Raw genomic sequence first — 8,016 nt, forward strand, 5'->3', positions numbered from 1 at the left:
CTCCGGCTCTCGCCCTTCCTCTCTCCCACACAGGCGCTGGGAACCCGCCTGACTCATCCCGAAACAGATGTCGCACTCAATGGGGAAGGAATTGGAGGAAGCTTTTCCCCTCTCCGCGGGAGTTTTCTCCGGCATCCAGCAGCACTTTCCCTCGCCCCGGGCAGATAAATGGGAATGGCTGGAAAAGGAGCTGGGCTCGGCTGTGAGAACATGAGACGAGGTTCTCACCGCATATCCCAGCTCCAAATTCCGGGTTTTGGGGCTGGGTTTGTGCCCGTGGATAACTCTGCCCTGCCTTTCCCGCAGGGAGCTCATCCTTGGCTCTGCACCCGCTGCGGTCCCGAGCTCCGGATCCTGTCAGTGCCTCCCGATCCAARTGGAAATGCAAACACCCTGCACAAATAAAGAAGCCACAGACAGGATGTTCGAGAGACGGCTCCCGTTCCCTTTTTTCGCTGATTTGATACAACCACAGGGGAAAAAAAAAGCTCAGTCCCAACCTTGTGCAACTCGAGCTTATAAATAACCCCGGGAACGCAGTGAGGCTGAGACAGGGTGACCAAATCCTGCTTTCCTGCCAAGGCTGGCACCATATCCCACCCCTGGGATGGGCAGGTCAGGGCATCTCCGCATGGTTCAGCCCCCAAACACCTTCCCACTCCCTTCCCCACCTCCCTTTGGCCCCAATCTTTCATTATTTCCCCCATTTTCCCGTGTGCTTGCCCTGCAAAGCTCTGGAGTGGCTGTTCAGAATCCCGAGTGGCACCCAGACAGTGATTCCACACAGGCCAGGGGACAATTCCTAGATCTCCACATTCAAATCCCACCCTTTGGGAACATTCCCAGTGCACAGCCAGGCCCTGCTCTGTGGATTTCCCTATCCATGGCATCACCCATCTGCTTCCATCCCCATCCTGCAGCCACATCTCCCCCCGGCAGTGATGGAAATGCCACAGCGGGAGATTTATCGGCGATTTCTGATTTCTGTCAAGRGCCACCGACAGCTCCTGCAGCAGGGATGAGGAATTGCCGGGCATGGACACTTTGTTCTTGCCTTGGAGCCCTTCAGCAGGTGACAGACRGGATGTCACCTGCCCAGGGATTTATGAGCRGAGGCGGCACCAAATSYGGGAATGGTTGGGGTTGGAAAAGGCTTTAAACTCATCCCATTCTACCCCCTGCTGTGGACAGGGACACATTTCATAGACCAGGTTGCTCCAAGCCCTGTCCAACCYGGCCTTGGAAWAGGAAATTCCATTAATAAAATCCCTATAGGGTTTCAGATTTGGATGCTGAGCATCCCACTGGAAAACAGGAGTTACTGAAAGGTCCTCAATTCCTTGTGCTGGGGCTGAATTCAAGCTCATCTTTCACCCTAAAATCCTCTGGATGTTCTTTTCCTGCTGCTGGTGTGCCAAGTGAAGACACCAAACACGGATAGAGGGGATTTTTCCTGAAAACTCCCAGCAAAAATCAGTGGGATCTGGTTGATAAACCCCTCAGGAAACTCCCAGTTTTTAAAGCAACTGCTTGATTTGTCTTAACAAGGACTTAATAACAATAKATTCCATCCAATTCCCAAACATCCATATGGAAATCTGCTTCACTTATGATCTTTTAATGAATAAACCAAATTTTCCTTGCAACCAACATCTGGGAACTCCATTCCATGGAGCAGAGCTTTGCAGGGAGAGATATTTTGGAATCTGAGTTTGCTGATGGCCCCATCCTGCATCCCATCACTGGGATGAGCACAGGGACTGCCCAGCTCCTTGCAGGAAGGTTCAGCATTCCCTCCAGCTCTGAGCAATCCATGCCTTTTTCAGTTTTTTTTTTTAGCCAGGGAGTGGCCTTGGTGCAGATCCTCTGAGCTCCGGTTCCCCTGGAATTTTTAAAAATAACAGCAAAATATGTTTTATTGCTGAGCCTTTGCCAGGCTGGGACTATTTGTGGCATGAGGGAGTTGCTTGGCAGTGCCAGGGAGATGTGGGGGTACCTGTGCCCTCACTGGGGTCCCCCACAGGATCTTCCTTGGATGGATCTGGTTGATCCCAAAACCCAGAGCTCAGCCCCGTGCTGGATCCAACCCTCTCCCMGGGCTGGCACAGGAGCCCATTCCCAAAATACAGCTGTTATCTAAGAATTATTTAAATAAACCCAGAAATGTAGGGATCTGTCCCTGTTGATGGAAGCCAGATCCAGAATTTGCCTTGGAAAGCAAACAAAGCCGAGTCTGAAAGGAGGGAAAGCTGCGCCGTGGAGCCACGGGAACATTCCGTGTCACATTATATGGGATTAACTCTCCGGCACGGATCAAAGGTTTTAACCTAAGGATTCAATTAAGGATCCTCACAGCCTGATTTAACCCGGATGGGATTGGGGGATCCACAAAACTGCACAGCAGGGAGAGGCAGGAGCATCCCTGTCCATGAGGGATTTGGGGAAATCTGGGAGTGGGACAGGATGGCCACAAGGAGCAGGATCCCGGTGCTTCCAGAGCACCAGCACAATAAAATCAGGGATTTTTAATTACAGGGGGAAATAATAATCTCAGCTTTGCATGCACCTGTGGGTGGGATCCTGGGATGCTCCAGGCCTGGATCAGGACCCACACAATGCATTCCTTAATGACCAATTGAGGAATGGTCAGACCAAATTAGTGGATGGGTCAATTAAGAGAGAGGTGGTGGGATATTGGTGATCCCAAATGGAGATCCCAAACTGGAGTTTATCCAGGTGTGATGGATGCACCGTGGGGACATGCCAGCTCCCAATTCCTGCTGGAAGCACCCAGCATTCCCCTCATCCAGCCCCACGAGTGACTCTCTCCATGTAAGAGCCCAGCATAAAGGGAAAACCCAGCTCTGACATCACAGCAGCAAACCTCTCTGTTCATTTTCCCTCTGAGAAGKGCTGTTATCCTTTGGAAGATCTCAATCCTGCCTGGACACATAAAATCTCCATAAATTCCAGGGGTGATTCATGGCTCTCATGTGGGACCTGGCCCAGTCACTCACTCACTCCTGGCACTTTTGGCCCTGCTTAAAGCTGTGCCACGATTGATTTTCATCTGCCAGGTGGGAAATCTCTGGATTTATTGTCAGAGACTCATTTAGGATAAATTAATTCCCTGGCAGAGCAGGAAAACCCCCAGAACGGGTGAGGAGGGAGCCTCCAGCTCCGGGGATTGGCAGCTCCAGCACTTCCTGTTTTCCTCCAGTCCTTGTTCCATGTAAGACGTGTAACACTAATGAGTTCCTGATTTTTATCCCCTAAACCGTGCAGAGGGAATCCCTGTTATCCATGGCCTGGAGTGGATGCAGAAAGTCCCCAGCACTGTTCCTGGCTGATGGAGAATGGAGCTCACATCCAGCTGCTSCAAGAAGGATTCAGTCACTGCAAAAACCTTATAAATCAATAGGGACAAACTGAAAACTCGGGCAAGACTCCACATAACTCACCCACTCTCCCTTAAGACTTTTTGGGGAAAAAATACAGGTTGGAAAAAGACACATCTGGCTGGGGAGAGGATGTCCCAGGAATTAATTCTGTGTGGAGATCATGGGAATGTCAGGAGACCTCTGATTTATCCCCGGCCTTCAAGTGCAGGAATTAATTCTGGCTGTTTCCAATGCCACAAAAAACTTCCTTCAAGGAGCCACAATGGGGCCATAATTCCCAAGGGAAAGCTAAAGCATYCCACCTGGAATGTGACTGCCCTGGGGCATCCATCACCCCCAGCCTGGCATCTTCCCAACCTGGCAAATCCCCTGCACGAGGCTGAGGCCAATGAGAAGCTCCTGCAAAACAATTTCCCAGTGGAAAACAGGGAGCTAATGGGATTTAGGGAAAGAGGAACGAGATGTAGGCAGACCCAATTAGTGGATGGGTCAATTAAGAGAGAGGTGGTGGGATAGTGGTGATCCCAAATCCCTGCCCATAGCACTGCAGCTCGGAGGATCCCACGTGCTCGTCTCCCGTCGTTGCTCCTGGAAAATTCCACCATGAAGGATTTAAACGAGTCATTTATCAATTAAATGTGCGCTCTGGCAAATTAAAATCTGTCCTCTTGTCTAATTAATAGCCCAGCTTTATATCCGACAAATTAGGGAGCCTCTTGATGAGCTAATTTGTTAATTAATGGAAGCCTGGAGGCTCTTCCTTCATTAGATGTTGGCACATCCTTGAATCCAAAGCAGAGCTCCTCCTTCARGACCCCTGGGCTCAGACTGGGAGCAGCCCTGGCAGTGAATTTGCCATGGGAGAGCTCCTGGCACAGCTCTGCCYTCCCAGGATTTAGGGCAGTAGTGATTTTCCCTTCCTTTCCTTTCCTTCAGGAAGATTTTTGTCCATTTTCAAGGAAAAGCTTAAGATCCCGCGGCTGAGCTGGTGCCAAACGGAGTCCAGAGATTCTCCAGGATGGAAAGAGGGAAAGGAATTTATAAAAAATGGGAAGAAAAGCTTCTGGCCCTGTTCAGGGATCAGTGCTGTGGGTGGAGGATCCAGAGCTCATCCTGGATTCCTGTGTGTCCCCAGACATTCAGCAGTGCCACCAACACCCAGATCGCTCCCACAGGGGAAACGAATCCCCCAAGCTCATGGATCAGCCCTTTCCCCCATCCCAGATGGCAACAGCCAYCCCCAGCACCCCCCTCCCAGTGTTTCCAGTACAAACCAGTATGAGGATGGTGCAGAGGCTGRGCAGGCTCTGTGAGCTGCTCCAAAAGATGCCGTGGTGAGAGGACTCACAGCAATTCCAGAGCAGGGATCCCAAAAGGAGTGTTGGAGYCACCCCAGYGAGAGCAGSACCAGTAACACCAGTAAGAGCAGTCTGGTGGGACACACCCACAYCAGTCTGGGGATAAAGATCCTGCTGCAAATCCTGCTCCATGTTAAAACCCAGGGGTGTGGATTCCCGAGCTCCACGAGGACCATTCCCCTCCAAACTCCATTATCCCAAACCCCATGGAGCAGCTCCCTTGTTTATTTTTAGCCACCAGTGCCTGCTGCACTCGCCAGTTATCCAATAAATATGGGAAACCAGGAGAGGCACCCAGAGACTCCCTTATCTCTGTTTTCCACAGACTGGCAGTTCCTGGGAAGTGTTTACTCTCGGCCTTTAAAAAGCAACCCCAGGTTCACTTTCTACCACAGGAGTTTGCCAAGTTTCCAGCTTTCCCTGGATCTTATCCCACCCCGGCAGGTCCTGGACAGAGGGCACAGCTCACTCAGACCCCAAAGCTGCAATAAAAAAAATCACAGTGAAAGGCAAATTCCTAATAGATTTTCCACAAATACTTGGCAAAAAAAATAATATTACTGTTGAAGCTGCCTCTATTTGGGTGCCTTTTTCAGGAGGACACCAATGGTTTGTGCCTCCTCCTGGCTCCTGACCCTTTTTSCAGGAATGCCAGGCACAGGGAACTCAGCTCCCTAATTCCTGCTGGAATGGGACCCTCAAACACTWTTCCCAGAGCTCCTGTTTCTTCTCTTCCTGGGATTTAGCAATGTAAATAGCTCTCAAATTCCAGGAATATTCCCATTTTCAAATGCTGCTCRGGGCATCCTGGCTGAGCACAGCCATTCCCAGGCAGCCCAACTGACTGAAATGTCGGAATTCAGCCCAGGATCAGGACATGAGACCTCCAGCAGCTCCCCAGCACCTCTGCCAGGTCACAGCTCTGTCCCCAGCATCCCTGCACTGCTGTTGCCATGGTGACCGAGCATCATCCCCTCTCCTGCCACCTTTAAGGAAAAAATGTCCCTCCATGGCACAGGGCTGTCCCCAGATGGGCTCTTCCCTGGGCTCATCCTGCACCCAGGACATCCCACAGAACATCCTGCTGCCCATGAGGGATTTCCTCTATCCTGCAGCTGACCATCACCCAAGAAAAAAAAAAAAAATACAGGAGGATTCAGTCACTCCCACACCTAAAAAGGTGGGTTTTAAAGTGAAATACAAGCAGGGAAGAGCTTGAGGCCATTCAAGAGAATTTCTGAGCATGGAAAAGCTTGGGGCCACCACTGTCCCTACCCCCGATAGCACTGCCAGCACCAGGGAGTCCACAAGAAGTGCCACCCTCGAGTGTGCCAAGTTGCTTTTGTGCCCTCCCAAATCTCCTGGGGACACCTGCTGAGCTCTGACAGCCGTCAGGACCTGAGCAGGGGGCGAGCTGAGAAGCTCAAARGAAAAATAGCTCCTTTTGTCATCTGTTCCCACAGCACTCCCACCCCACTGCCCGTTTTAGCCCTCCTCGTCCTACATCGGGAGCTCTGGAGATGGAAAATGGGTGGGATTGTCATTGTTGGGGGATGATCATCACAGAAAGGTGTGGCTGTGGCAGGAGAGGTGCYCACCCTGAACCCGCTGCTCCTCTGGCATCATGGAATYATGGAATGGTTTGGGTGGGAAGGGACCTTAAAGATCAGCTCATTCCCTATCCCAGATCGCTCCAACCCGGCCTGAAACAAACAGCGCTGATGGATCTGCCTGATCACATCTTCCAGATYTATTCCTTCTTGGGAAGATTATCCCAAGGATCAGTGTCACAGCTGTAGAAATTTTGGGAATTTTGTGCGAGTTTTGGGAAGCACGAGCTCTGTGCCTCTGGCTGCTGCCACATCAGATCCCAGGAATCTCCGAGCACACACACACACACACACACAGAGGAGGATTTTGTCCCAGCACAAACAGTTCCAGAAGGAAGCCAGGGCCTTACTCAACCTTCAAATATGTTTTTCAGGATCAGTGCCTCTAAAGGCAGAAGGTGGGAAGGTCCTGGAGAGGGAATGCGGCAGCCTGGGATGTTTTCCATGGAGCAGCGAGATGAGTCAGTGCCATCTGCCGGCTGCAGAGACCCGGCCGCTCCCAAATCCATCGGATTCGGCCTTGGGTGGAGAGCAATAAACCCCAGCCTWATGTGAAAGCTTCCAGCATCCCTCTGGAACGTTGCTCCGAATGCAAATTCCCCTAAAAATCCAAATGGGATCCCTCTGGCACAGCAAAGTCAAAAMCTCGCAGGATGACGCAGCAGCACAGCCCAGCCTGCAGCTCCAGCATTGCACAGCCCTGCTCCTTCTCACCTTTGGGATCTCCCTTCGCTATCCCTGAGGAAGCCAAGCATGGAAATCCTCGAGCTGACCTGGATCTGTGCTGAGGAAGAGCTGTGGGAATGCCAAGGATCCGCAGTGTCCCGAGGGATGATGTTGCGTTGTTGACTTCCACCTCAGCTCAGACCATTCCAAGGGCACCAAGAGGCACCAAAGCTGGGATGAAACACCAGGCATTCCTGGCTGTTCCTGCTGTACCACTCTGCTGGATCAGATTTAATCAGGGAACTGATTCTAAGCATGGTTCTTACCATTTTTTTAAAAGGAAAACACATCCCTGCTCCGTAATTATCCCATAATTAGGTTTAGGCGCCAGATCTCTGGCACTGAGGAAAACWCACGTTTCTGTCAAAGCTTCCACTTGGAGAGAGGAGGGATTTGCTCATCCTTCCAATGCTGATTATCCCCCAAAAAGTTCTCTGCGGGCATTAACAGGCTCTGGCAGCTCCAGCTGGAAATTTGGAGCTGCAGGGATGGCCTGGGGCTCCGTGTGCTGGAGAGATCCCAGGGCTGGCTTAGGGATGRTGGTTGATCCGAGCTCATCCATCTGCTTTTATCAATCCCAGGAAAATCGATGAATATGTGAGGGAACACCAGCTCCCAGAGAGCAGATCCTGCTTTTCCTGCTGAAAACAAGCCTGAAAAGGGGTGTTGTCTCTGGAAAACTCCATTTGCAGAGGGAGCAGGATGTAGAGGGGGCAGCATGAAGATAATGTGGATCATGATGCGGGGCACAGGCACATCTGTGGAAGTCTCCCCTCARTCTCCTCTGAARTACAGTTTAAATTCCCCAAATTTATTTCTGACRGACCAGGTTATTTTTCCCTGCTGCTGATGATCTGCTGTGCAAGCAAGCATCTGGTGGAAAACCACCTTATCGCCTTGCTAGATGCTGACATCTGAGGG

Source organism: Malurus melanocephalus, unplaced genomic scaffold, assembly GCF_030028575.1.
Source record: "Malurus melanocephalus ecotype Western Australia unplaced genomic scaffold, MMel_1.1 scaffold_340, whole genome shotgun sequence".
In the NCBI taxonomy this organism is placed as follows: domain Eukaryota; kingdom Metazoa; phylum Chordata; class Aves; order Passeriformes; family Maluridae; genus Malurus; species Malurus melanocephalus.